We start from the raw sequence: 12,817 nt of genomic DNA on the forward strand, positions 1-12,817 counted from the left end.
CTCCGTGCTGGAGGTTATCCCAGCTGCCACAGCTCCACTGCTTGCAGGGCTGTGCTGCAAACAGGGCCGGGCCCTGCCAGCTCTGCGCCAGGACCCATGGCACAGGCCTCTCCATCCGCACAAAGGCCCAAGTCAACCTCCTTTGGAAGGGTGGTAGAGGAATTTCTTCCGACTAGATAAACCACTGACAGACTAACGTAGTACAAGTACCAACATACCAAAGGCGCTTTTCCATGGCACTTTGCTCAAAATCAAGGCTGCCACAGTGCTTTCTACAGCTGGCTTAATGTACCCCTGTAGCCACACATCGGCACTAGCAGCTCCATGGTGGACTCAAAATTAACCAACCCTTTGAAGCTGGTGAAAGCACCTTCCTTACATGCTACTAAGAGGCCAACACCTTGCGCTCATTGTCGGCAAATTAAACTAGCTGAACATGTTGCACCTGTCTCCTTTCAATTAAAAACAAAACAACAACAACAACAACAACAAACTTACCCCTTTCTTTCCCCTCCCACCCACTTTTCCTACCAAGGTATGTGTCTAAAGGCACAGCTTAAGTCATTCCCAATATCAAGTGAGGGCTCCTTACGTTGTACCTCACCCACAGTGTGCAGAACAAGCAGCATGCTGTTCCCAACAGCTGGGAGGGTTACGCTCCAAAGAACACGGCCCAACAGCCTTGTGGCAGGTCATTAATATGTAATTTCCAAAAACATGATGAAGAACTAGAAAAATATCCAATTAATCTAAATTTGGAGGGAAATAAAGGTTGCAACTTCATAAGCACAAGGGGCCTGGGCCTCTACCTGTCTTGTTTCTGCACATACTAAAATTACATGGAGAAACAATTGCTCCAGTTGGATAGTGTTTTTACATCCAGTTTCTGCTTCACAAAGCAGGAAGTTTTCTACCTATCTGTTCTGCTAATGGTAGCTAATCGTGCAAGGTACAAGTTACCGAGAACAGATAAATCTCCTATTTTCTTTAAACAAGAGAGGCAAGCACTTCTCTGATACACACTTTTATATGAATTTATATGGAGGATCCAATCCACCAGTTAACAGGAGTTGAGCAAATTACAAAATTTGCTATTTGCTATTTGCAAATTACAAAAATTACTATTACTGTATTTTTTTGTTAATGTTTTTGCAGTATCTCAGAGTCCCCCAACAAGATTATGCACAACCCCTGCTGTGAAGGGTTTACTAATTAGAAGAGACTGACTAAAGGCTGAAAGAGAGTAAGCAGAAGTAATTAAGGCCAAACACGAACAGTTGTTCTGGTCAGTTGAACTGATCAAATATGTTCTGTTCACTGAACAGGTAAAGTTCTTCCCCTACCCAACGTCTTTGTTCCCCTTTTTCCTCTCCTGTCCTGGCTGTGCAGTTCCTGGTTCTGGCCAGGTGGTTCAACCTCCTCCCCAGCCCTCGAGTTCATCAGATACCCCTGTAAGCCAGTTCAATTCACTCACCTTGCAGAAAAAAATATACACCTCCCCTTTTTTCTTCTTTCGCCATCAGTTTTCTGCGAGGCCAATGACCATTCTTGGAGGGGGTCTGAGCCTGAGCAAGACAAGCAGCAGGAAGAAGAGGCAGTGGGGTGAGGGAAAGGCAGGACTCCTTCCCAAGTGGGGAACACACTGGAGCTACTTTTATCTTTATCGCAGCTCATAATCATAATTTACAATTTACTATTACTATTACAATTACTATTTCAATCACTTTTACATTGCACTTTTAGGGCTTTTAAAGAAAAAAGGCTGTTCAGAACAAGGGAAAAGAAAGGACAGTGCTTGCTGCAGCTACTGATGAAAGAGCACTGTGAGAGTCTGAACCAACCACCTGTTAATTCACCTACATAAAAGCAAGCAGGATTAAACCTTTGCAGAGTAGGAAAGTTGTGCCTTAGAAGGCACTGTTCTGGGGAGAAGAAACAGGATCAAAAGTTGCTATGTCAACATAACATCCCTGACCTGCCAGGGAATTGGAGCATGTCCACATCTGGCGAGTATGCCTCCGCCCTAGCTCCATTAAACACTGCAGTAGAAATACATGGCCTAGAAGAATTATTGAGAAAAAACAGGTTTGTCTTGTTTACAGAGAAGGGAGAAACACCGAGAAGGGAGAAACACCCTTACCAACAAGAAATCTGGATCACAGCAATCTGATCAGTTTTGTGGTTACAATCTGAAGGAGAGGACGATGTGGGAGACCCAAAGGCCAAGATAGATGCAAATGGCTAGTTTCATTCAGAATCTCTTCATGCCTATTTCTCCACATCACACATGCACATGCAGGAGTCTTACATTTTTCTGATGCTTTCTAGATGTATTTTTTTTTCAGACATAGATAAAATACATTTACAATCTTCAGAGCTGTAAACTTGGTGGATGCTAACTAGCAGACAGCCCCAACGCACCATATTCCAGAGGGGAAAAGCCCCCCACATACCCACATCCCCAGTAAAATCAAGCTCTGATGTTATCTGGTTTAAAAAAAAAAAAAAAAAAAAGAGAGAGAGAGAGAGAGAGATGAATGAAGGGGACCAATGGACAAACCTCAGACATTTTTTTTACATGCATATGGTTACAACATGCAGTGTATTTCTGTTTAAAGAGAAAAAAGAAAAAAAAAGTAAAAAAAAGAAAAAAGTAAAAAAAAGAAAAAAAAGAAAAAAGGAGAAAAGAAAAAAGAAAAAATAAAAATAAAAAAAAGAAAAAAGAAAAAAGAAAAAAGAAAAAAGAAAAAAGAAAAAAGAAAAAAGAAAAAAGAAAAAAGAAAAAAGAAAAAAGAAAAAAGAAAAAAGAAAAAAGAAAAAAGAAAAAAAAGAAAACAGAAAAAAGAAGAAGAAGATTATGAATGGAGACAAAATTTCAATTTTAAGGCAGCAAAATGGGACACCCTCATCTAAAACCACATTTTTTCAGCAACAACGTGTAAAAACTAGAGCCTAGAAGCAGAAGTCAAAAACACCTTTCATAAAAATATTTCTATCAGTGGAGAAAGCTGTTTAAATGTCTCTTGCAAAATGGGGCACAAGAATTTGTATAGGCATCCCCTAAACAGTAAGTGTTGCAGGTACTCTAAGCTACAAGCTGAAAAACAGAGCCTGTTAAGGAAGCTGCACTTGGTAATGTGCTAGAGGAGACAAGATCGGGGACTGGGATTTCCATGAAACACTATTCATTATATTGTGTGGTTAAGTACTGTATATATGCATATAAGCATATTGTATATAAGCATGTTTGATCTGCCTTGTTGTGTTTTTTTTTTCCCCTCTGTTTAATATTATAATATAGAAAAACAACTGACTCACACTAGCAAGCAGAGCACATTTCTTGTAGCAGCAGAAAGGTTCATTTAGTCTTCCAGCTTTCTCAGTGATGACCTTTCCAGTCTGAATCTGGCTTGTGCCGCTGCCAACCAAGCTCTGGCAGAAGGCTTATGCAAGGGAAAACAAGGCCAAGTGACAGCGACAGGATTTCCCTCTCTCTGCCACCCTGAAACACTTGATGTTGGTGCCTGGTTCCTACAGTTCAGCTGAAAAGGCTTCAGATGCAGAATGAGAAAAGACAAACTGCATTTTTGCATTTGCCACTGACTTGCAATGTGACTGGATTTTATCACGTTGCCTCTGAAGGCTTCAGTCTCCGGAGACACAGCATATCTTACAAAGGTCGTGAGAGAAAAGTCTGCACAGAGGGACTCCTCATGTTGATATTTCATATGGAAATATTTTTGGGCTTCTATCCTAGATAGAAAGCTTCAAAAGTTTAAAACCTTCACTGAGCCTGACAGCTCAAGACCAATCTGTACTAAGCAAAACAGCATCCATTCAGGTACATCAGGCTAAATACTGCTCCAGTATCACAGTAACATATGTCAACAACGATAAGGAATAAAGAAAAAATGAAAGAAAGAAAAGGAATTGGAAGGGAAAGGGGAAGAACACGAAGAAAAGTTTTTCCATGTGGCTCACTAAAGGTTGCTAAGAGTCTTTTATAATCGACAAGGCAGAAAGAAGACTCCTGGCTTCAGATTAGCTGTTGACTCATCACACAGCTCAGCAAGTGACTTAGCGTCTTTATGTCTCTGTTTGCTCTCACCTATGAAAGCAGCTCTAATAATCTTTGTTATGGTTTGTAAAGGCTAATCACCTTATCAGGCACAATCCCTAATTACATAGGACGGCAAGTCACAAGGTACAGTTAGTTCAATTTACTTATTTGCAGTTACTTCAGTTTATTCCCCACTTGAACATGGTTTTGTCAAGGAATAAAGCTCTACTATGTGCAGTACAAAGTTATGGACTGATTCCAGTAAATATCATGAAGCAGTGAAGAGACACAACTACTGAACAACAGGGAAGCAAGCAGTCTGGCTTGCAACTCCCAGGAAACTTAAAAATCTGTAAATATCTTTTTCAGCTTGCTCAGAGCACTTCTCTTAAGTGAAAAGAAGGCTTCTGGTCCCAAGTCCTTCATTTTTTCATTCTAATCGCAAAATAAGACAGGAAAGGAGTTCATCTGGAAAATCTGCTTCTAACACGCTCCAGTGGCTTGCTCTTGAGAGCAAAGTTTCTGTCCACAAAGTACTGATCAGCTCTCAGTCACATTAGCTTTACTCTGCTCCCTGTTAGCCAAGACACAGATCATACAAATCATAAATAGGCTATAAGAATGGGCCATAGTTTGCACAATCACCTTTGAAGAAAAACATTATAGTACAGATGAGACCTCTGAGTGCCTATGAGACAAGACCAGATTCCCAACTTGGGTCTCTGCAAAAATAATCACGGCATTTAATGCTTCTCTCTTAATTCACAGCCAAATGAGGACACTTACAGGTGGTGAAACTCCAGCGGGAAAAAAAAAAAAAAAAAGAGTTCCAACATCAGCTAAGTTTGACATATGAAAGTTTCTTTTGACATAGATATGTAAATATATGTGTGTATATATGCATTATACATGTGGGGGCATGTATAGATATACATATCTTTTTATCTAGGCACAAACATATAGAAACATATATGCATACATGTTGCAAAGCAATTTATCTGTGAGACAATCTCTTTATGTTCAATAAGTGTAAAGTGAAACAGGGAATCACCATTTTACATGTTTCTGAGATAAAGAACGGAAGACATCTTATCAAGTAGGCGTTGGGCTGAGGCAGAGGCTAGTAATTGCAGGTAAAGCCTTTAAGAATACCTTAGCATACCAGTGTCATGGAAAAGGTATTTCCACAGGTGCCAAGGAAAAGGAAAAGGAAAATGCAGTAAGATGTCTGCAGGCCACTGCTGAAAAAGAAAGAAAACACCATCTAAATACAAATGCCTAATAATGTAGAGCTTTCAAATTACAGTTGACAAATTAGACTACAATAACAAAAAAGCCCCTCACTTATGAGTCCACGCCTTCATTGCATACTATTCTTTACATTGAGTATATCTTTGCAGCAAAACATGTTATGTGGATTAACCTGGATTAACTATAGATTTAATGCTGTCAGAAATGAGCTCCTATGAAAATCTCGCAACCAAAAATGCCTTAGAGACCCTTGAAACATTAAAAGACTACAAAATGTTTGTAACCAGAAATAGCCAATCTGACTACAGGGCTAGCTACCCTGCAGAAATCTTGCAGTGCAGTACCTTCGGTGCCCACCTTCATGCCCTTCAGCTCTCCTGAGGTGGAGCTCCTCTGCTCTTGGGCTGAGCATGGGGCTGTAGGTCTCTCCCCAGGCTCTGATGCTACGGGTGGCACAGTATTCAGCAATTCTGCTCTTCAGAAGCCTGAGACCAGTGGTGTGCATGGAGTGCTGAGCTTTCTGAAAGTAAAACCTCTCTTCCGTCACTCAGAAGCAAAACCACCCTGCCTATGGGAATACTGACCAACAGGCCTAGTATCTTCAAAATTCTCACTCTGCTTACTTTCCCTCTTACACTCCCCCAAAAAGCACCTGGAAATTGGTGCGACTAGTTCCCCCCACCCCGCTTCTCTTGGTCCATTCACAGACTGCCCTCTTGCCTTGTTTCAACCAGATCCCTCAGTCAACTGCTAGGTGACTGGAAGTCAAAGGTGGCACCGCTGACATGTGGGGTAACAATCCCCTTGTGTTTGTGAATGGCAAATTACCTCAAGAAAGGTTATTTTTTCTTTCCTGTGTTCCCAGACCAGTTTCTATTGAATTAGAGGGGCTTTATACTTAGGCAGTAAACAACCCAACACCTTGCCCAAGTAGAGCATTCATTTTTATAGAGTGGCCCACCACTTGCACCTGCATTTTCTGTGGCTGCATTTCTTGCCTTTTGTAAACGAATGCGGCTTCATGAGCAATGTCTCCTTACAAAACAAACGCTGCTTTTGGCTCCTGCTGAATGGGGTTTGTAGCAGGCCGCTCAAGCAGGAAGGTTTGTGGCAACTGAACCATAGGTATGAAGAGCAGATTGCTCGGGGAGAAGTGGTGAAACATTCTGGCCTACGGGTGCCAGATTGTCTTAGGCAAGAGGCAAACAGGAAACTAAAACAAGGAACAGGAAGAATCACACAAACTTTAAGCACTTTCTGAGCGCACAACACAAGGACAGACAGTAGCAATCTCTGCCAGCATGGAAGTTATTTATAAGCCAGCCACTGGTATGTTCTTGCTGAGAGCCTTAGAGCAGCAGCATTGCCTCATCTCAGAACCAAGAATCTCTCCCAGTGGGTATGCGATGACAGATTTCTAGAATTATTTGAAGATTTTGGTAATACACAAGCATTTTCCCTTGGTTAGGCTTCATAAAAGTCTGTGCAATTTCTAATGGTGCATCGCATATGCCTCACCCTTCCTGTTACCGAACTGAACAACATACATCATTCTTTCAATACCTAGATTTCCCAAAACATGATCTTTTTACAAGGTAAAACATGCAGTAGTGACTTAAGGAGATCTGACTCCACCAGTTTCAAACAAGTTCTTGTTTCTTGCAGCAGCAGAAAAAAATCATTTTATACTATCTAGCTTTCAAAAACTTTTTCAAGTCTCATCATTTGTACAATACCAGTGGGGGAAAAAATGTCCCATGACTCTGCTATCAGTTCATTTATGGAACATTTATTGTGAATGATTAAACAAAAAAGATCATTGCTTAGTAAGTTTTGAGTAGTTGCCCAGAAATCATGCATGCAGATCCCAATACTATCAGTGATGTTTAAGCACTTTTAAAAGGATTAACTAAAGGAGAAGCTGCCAAAATTCATTCTTTGAACGGAGAGGTACAATTCCCACTGAAATGTCAATGACAAACTCAACGTTGATTTGAAAGCCAATGCAAAGTGCACAAGCAACTTCATTTTCCTGTTGCTTGAGACAACAGATCTAATGCACACTGAAGGAAGAATCTGTGGCAATGAAGTCAGGGATGACCACAGCCCAGGCAAATGGGGATGTATGGGATTATGTCTTCAACAATTCTCTCTGTGCTCCCCTTACAGAAGTTGTAAACATTTGTTTGACCAGTGGGCTGGCCAGGAATAATTTATATCTGTAATGCTATGAGTACAGTTCACAGAGAAGACATTATTTAAGTTTCAAGTGCTCCCTGAACTGTTGATTCCTTAATCATTTTCAGATCAGGCATATCAATACTTCTGGTATAAATACGTGGGCAAACACTGTCATAGGAGATTGACAAGGTCCCCTATTGCTTGGAACATAGTTTTTTTACTCCCAGATCACAAATGTCCGTGCAAAAGCAAAATGAACTAAGAATGCCATTGCATATTTTTTAATTAATTACCTTTATTAAATGTTTTTGCAATTGACTCAAATCTAATGAAAGGGCTTGCCTGTACTTGAAAGTTAATTCTGACCAAGACAGAGTACATGAACATTGCAATAGCTACTGCTGAATAACTTGTGTGTGAAAACCTGCTCTGGAATCAGTCTGCCTTGTTCCACTTTAGATTAATCCACTCCAAAAGACAGAATTTGAGATCTGACACAGAGCAGAACTGAGTTCTTTTTTTAGAAGTACTTTGATTTAATTTGTATTTCACTGGTCTCTCCTTTCCTTTTCAGTAGACTTTTTGGCATTCATTTAATTCAGGTCTTCTCTAAGAACAAAGGGAGTAGTAAAAAGAAGGGAGTTTTCTGGAGAACCCTTTTATTAATTAATTCCTGCCAATATCCTTCAGTTATATAGCAAATGTTGTAACTAATGACCTCTGGACACTGAAGGCCTTTGGGTTCATAACCTTGGGACCCCAGCACTCCAGATCCACTCACAGCTTGCACAACTGCCGCTCAGTAACCCTGCAAGGTGTACAGAGAGGATCAGTTTGGGCCTTATAGCTGCATAATGAATCACCACAGCAGTCGCTAATGCAATGATGCTGCTAACAGTCAGTGGCTCTTCAGACAGCTCGTTAAGCTTTTTGCCTGCAAGAGGGACAACCTGCATCCTTGTTCCCAGTGCCACGTGCTAGGCCAGTCTGAGCTGCTTACCTCATGACTTCTAACCCTCAGAGAAGGGCATCATCGACCTCTTCCAAGGGCTTGTAAAGGCAAAAAGAAAATACCTGTTCATCTGCACATGTAGCAAATCTCTCTATTTAGAATGCCTGGCACAACTACTACACAAAAATATATTTTAAAATATATTAAAATAATGAAATACAAGCAGTGGCAACAGATTACCCCAAAATCATTCAAGGCATCCTATATTTCTTTTTGTTGGCTGTGGTTCTGCCTGTCCTAAAAGCTGGTGCTCTACACAACACTGGTATTTGCATCCTAGCCTTCAGCTAGCTAGGCAGGAAGCCCAGTTTTCAGCACCGTGCTCTTGACCACAAAGCACATACCTGAGGCCAGGATTTGATGTGACATTTTTAGGCTGGCTACTACCAGATCAAACCACCGTAGCCACAAGCTACAGAGAGCTGATTCAGTACAGATTCACCCTCCAGGTTCAAGCCTGGAGTGGAGAGGAGAGAAAGGGGAAGTTTATTTTGACAGATGCTGTGCCAGATTAAGCATAAACTGTCCTGCTGCAGATAGCATAGAGTCTATAAACTCTATATGCTCTGGCAAATTTGATAGAAATTCAGTCAAACGTATTCAGCTCATCTGTGTCTAACTGTGGCTCCAGGGTGCTCCACAAGTGGACAGACCCAGCATCTGGTATTGGATGGTCCACCCTGAAGTTAGGGGGTTAAATACCAGCCTCATGAAGGTGCCCATCAGAGGTACTCATTGCTCTAGCAAAACTGTGTAACTACAGATCACCGTACCAGGACTCAGGCACAACCCTGGGATTCAGCTGATGAAGTGGGCTATTGTGAAGAGACAATACCCAAAAATGCCACTGAACACTTCAATGATTGTGATTTTCAGATTAAGAGAAAAAAAATAAGAAAAAGAAAACAAAATTTTCAAAAGAAAACAAAATGGGGGTAGAGGGCCACTGGAATAAAATTCAAGAAGCCTATATGTCCTGTCTGTTATTTCACGTGAAGGTACTGGCATCTAGCCAGAGCACGGTACAGCCCGAGCTCAGGACACCGAATAAGAGCAAGAGGCAAGAATGGCCTTCCACAAATTCATAACGTGTAGGAGGATCAGTAGGAAGGAAAGGAGGTGTTTCAGGTTAGTAGAGACTGACTATCCACCTTGTTTAGGATTGATGCAGGGAAAATATCTTGATACGTATCCTGCATGGATTCCTTGCTTCCAAGCACTGTACTTTTTAAAAATGCCTTGGAAGCACATTTCCTTACACATATTAACATTTCAATGGCTTGGAACAATCCAGCAGAGTGAAGGAGACAGAGAGAAGAGTGTGTGTGTGTCCATCATTAAACACGCGTGAAAATATTTGAACTGCACACAGCTTTCTGCATGAAAGAATAAATCAGGCTTCTGTTCGCTCATCAGCTCTAACAAACAAGACAGCTCTTAAATTTCCTAGGACAGACCATATCCCCAGCTGGTGTAAATTAGTGTGGCACTACTGGCTTCAATGAAGTTATGCCAAGTAACAGCAGCCCTAGATCAGCATCTTTCCTCATGTGTCTGTATCCTCAATCTCATGCCTTTAAACTACTCCATGAAACGCAAAGTTTCAGAGTGTTTTTACCCACAAAGTGCATCGATAGCCTGAAGTACAAACCTATACTCCATTAGTTTCCACCAGCACGCGTACTCTCAAGTTACGCTATCTTGCACTAATATACCACAAAAAGGAAGAATCAACACAAATTAAACAAGCTGGCCCAAAGAGTTGTCAGGTTGGCTTGTAAACAAGCATTGTGCTGTCCCACTTCATTCCTGGCACTAATTTCTAGCTAATATAAGCAATTGCAAGTGTATCTGAGAAATTATGTTTACTATTTGTCTGGAAAAAGGAATCCCCCTTTCATCCCACATCCTATCAGAGACCTCTGCTGCAGTCAAAATGCCCTACTTATCCACCACTGCTGCCAGTCCACCACAGCTCCCCCTCTCTTGGCAGCAGTGATTGAGAGAGACATGTGGTAGCTTGTTCACCAGATAAATCAAGTGTGGCTTTCTTTAAACAGAGAGGGACAGAGAGGGAGAGAGAGAAAGCCTCACTGCTGCTGCCTCTTCTCCCTCCCTGCTGTCCTTCCATGCCTTGTCAGCCCCTACCTCTTATTTTCTACCTCTGCCTTCTGCATGGGCTCTCTCCTCATCATCATCCTCTGTTCCTCGCCACTAGTTCCAGCACTCACAAGGACAGGAATACAGTTTTCTACACTGCATGCTTCAACATTGTCTTGGTACACTCAAGAGAGGAAGAGGTGGCACGGACTGGTAAGCAGCAACGCGGGTGCGTTTCTGACCTGCAGGGAAGCCATCCAGGAATTTTTTGAGCAATGAAGCTCCAGCAAGTGATCTCCAGAGTCTTTGGCCTGCCCACAACAGAGTCTCATTGCCTCCATTGTAGCTGGTCACATTTCCAACTGTGAGAAGTCAGAGCAGAATTCACAATGGCGCTGAAGGAAATATTTGTTTTGTTTGTCAATTTAATAATAATTTTAAATATATATACTTCAACAAATAAGAACAAGAAAAACAAATACCAGCTGTTCTTTTGCTGGGGAAGGTTTTACTATAAAGTCAGGTTTGTAAGTATTACTTGTATTATGTATGACCATTCTTTAGAATCCAATTCTTTGCCAATCTTAAGTGATCAAAAATTAGGAGTTAAGACCTTCAATACTCAGCAGCTGTTCTAAAAAATGAGTATCATTGGAATATTTACTTGTTCTTCTCTTTCAGGATATATTCAGTGTTTTTCAGTGAAGCCACCTCAGAAAATATCATTCAGAAGATATTATTTTGCTTCATGGATGTGGTCAAAGTAACAATTTCTGTTAAAACACACTTTCAAGGAATATATCTAAAACTGCAGTGTTTAAAACAAACTTCTAGGTGAAAAAAAAAAAAAACACACTTTTCTAAAATGCATTGCTTCATCTGTTAAACTTAGAACTGATATTGCACAGATCTGCTATCAACTTGGTAGAGGAAAGAAACTCCCGAAAAACATTTGATGGGGCTAAACCCCATGCACCTCTTGCCTAATCCATGCAGAGGCTGTTATAGAGTTAGGTGTCTTTTGCATTACAAGGCCTTACCACCACCTATGGGAATCCTCTACAAAAGCCAGAAATTGCCTGACACAATCAACAGTTCTCTCCATGGCCAGCCGTTGTGCACGCTATTAAAGTGTTCTCTCTCTGTTGCGTGATGTTGGCCTATAGCTTTCTTCCAAACATTTCTGCACACAGCTAGGGAGTTGAGGTGAAAGGCCATTCCTCATGGGCAGCTTGGATGCAGGCACCCCTCTCTGGAGGGTAACACAGATGGGAACAATGATGGGTCACATGTGTGGGTTACAAATGCTTAGGATTTTTATAATTTAGCACAAAAGCACTAGGGTCTCCACACCCTTACATCTTTTACTGCTTTTATTTCTACTTTTAAGATCGAAAATACAAGCCTAAAGTCCTTCTGCAATCATTACTCTAACTTTAGATGGCAATTTGCAAATTAGTCCGGTAACAATATTTTGAAATGACTGAAGTGTATCTGAGAGTCAGAAAAATGTGGATCTCAACACAAACTTTGTTGGTTTAGTCCAAGTCTAATTTTACCAGCAAGCAAATTATGCAATGGGATAACCTGCTTACTGCGTTACCTGAGCCACCTTCATCAAAGGCTTTCATAGGAAGTGATATAACATCTGAGTAGGCTTATGGAATTAATGACTGTGTATTGACAGAGCAACCAGGTAGGATGCAAATGGGATATTTTCTAAGCTCTGGGTAAGTATATGACTTCTATATTTTTATACCGCAAAGGCATGAGGCATATGGAAATCAAACATGCAAGGATGCAGAAGAAATGCTATATATCATTTGGATTCCCTACATTCCCTACCAGACAAACACACACCCCTCTTTTTTTTTCTTTTCTTTTTCTTTTTCTTTTTTTTCCAAGCATATATTATACAGCTAGCAACATCTGAAACAAATGGTCTATAACAAGTGACTTTGCTTTGTTTCTCGCCTCCCTGATTCAGATTTTCTTGACCCTCCTTGGGACTGCAAAGTATCTGGGACATGTGCCCTTCAGGAGAAACAAGCTTTTGACCCGGCGCATTCATTTGCATGAATTTCATGGAATCTGTAATCACAAAAGCTGGCTCTTTTCCCAGTTTATGTATAATTTGGGCTAATCATAGGGCAGAGGGAACAGTGGTTAACAGAAACAACCTTTAGAGGTGAGAGCATGACTTAGTCTTTAAG

General features: G+C 41.0%; 1 long non-coding RNA gene across 2 annotated transcripts in view; it reads right to left on the reverse strand.

The window, feature by feature from the left end:
- The window catches only part of LOC308195171, a 30,725-nt gene that overhangs the window by 7,543 nt on the left and 10,365 nt on the right, over nucleotides 1–12,817 (reverse strand). The window contains exon 2 of one of the 2 annotated variants that reach the window (XR_013951307.1): nucleotides 1,475–1,565. The exons of the other annotated variant lie outside the window; for it this stretch is intronic. This is a non-coding gene — a long non-coding RNA (uncharacterized lncRNA). The remainder of the gene's footprint in view (nucleotides 1–1,474; nucleotides 1,566–12,817) is intronic. 2 annotated transcript variants of the gene reach the window in all.

Source organism: Anser brachyrhynchus (genome assembly GCF_964034855.1).
Source record: "Anser brachyrhynchus genome assembly, chromosome: 4".
NCBI classification, from domain to species: Eukaryota; Metazoa; Chordata; class Aves; order Anseriformes; family Anatidae; genus Anser; species Anser brachyrhynchus.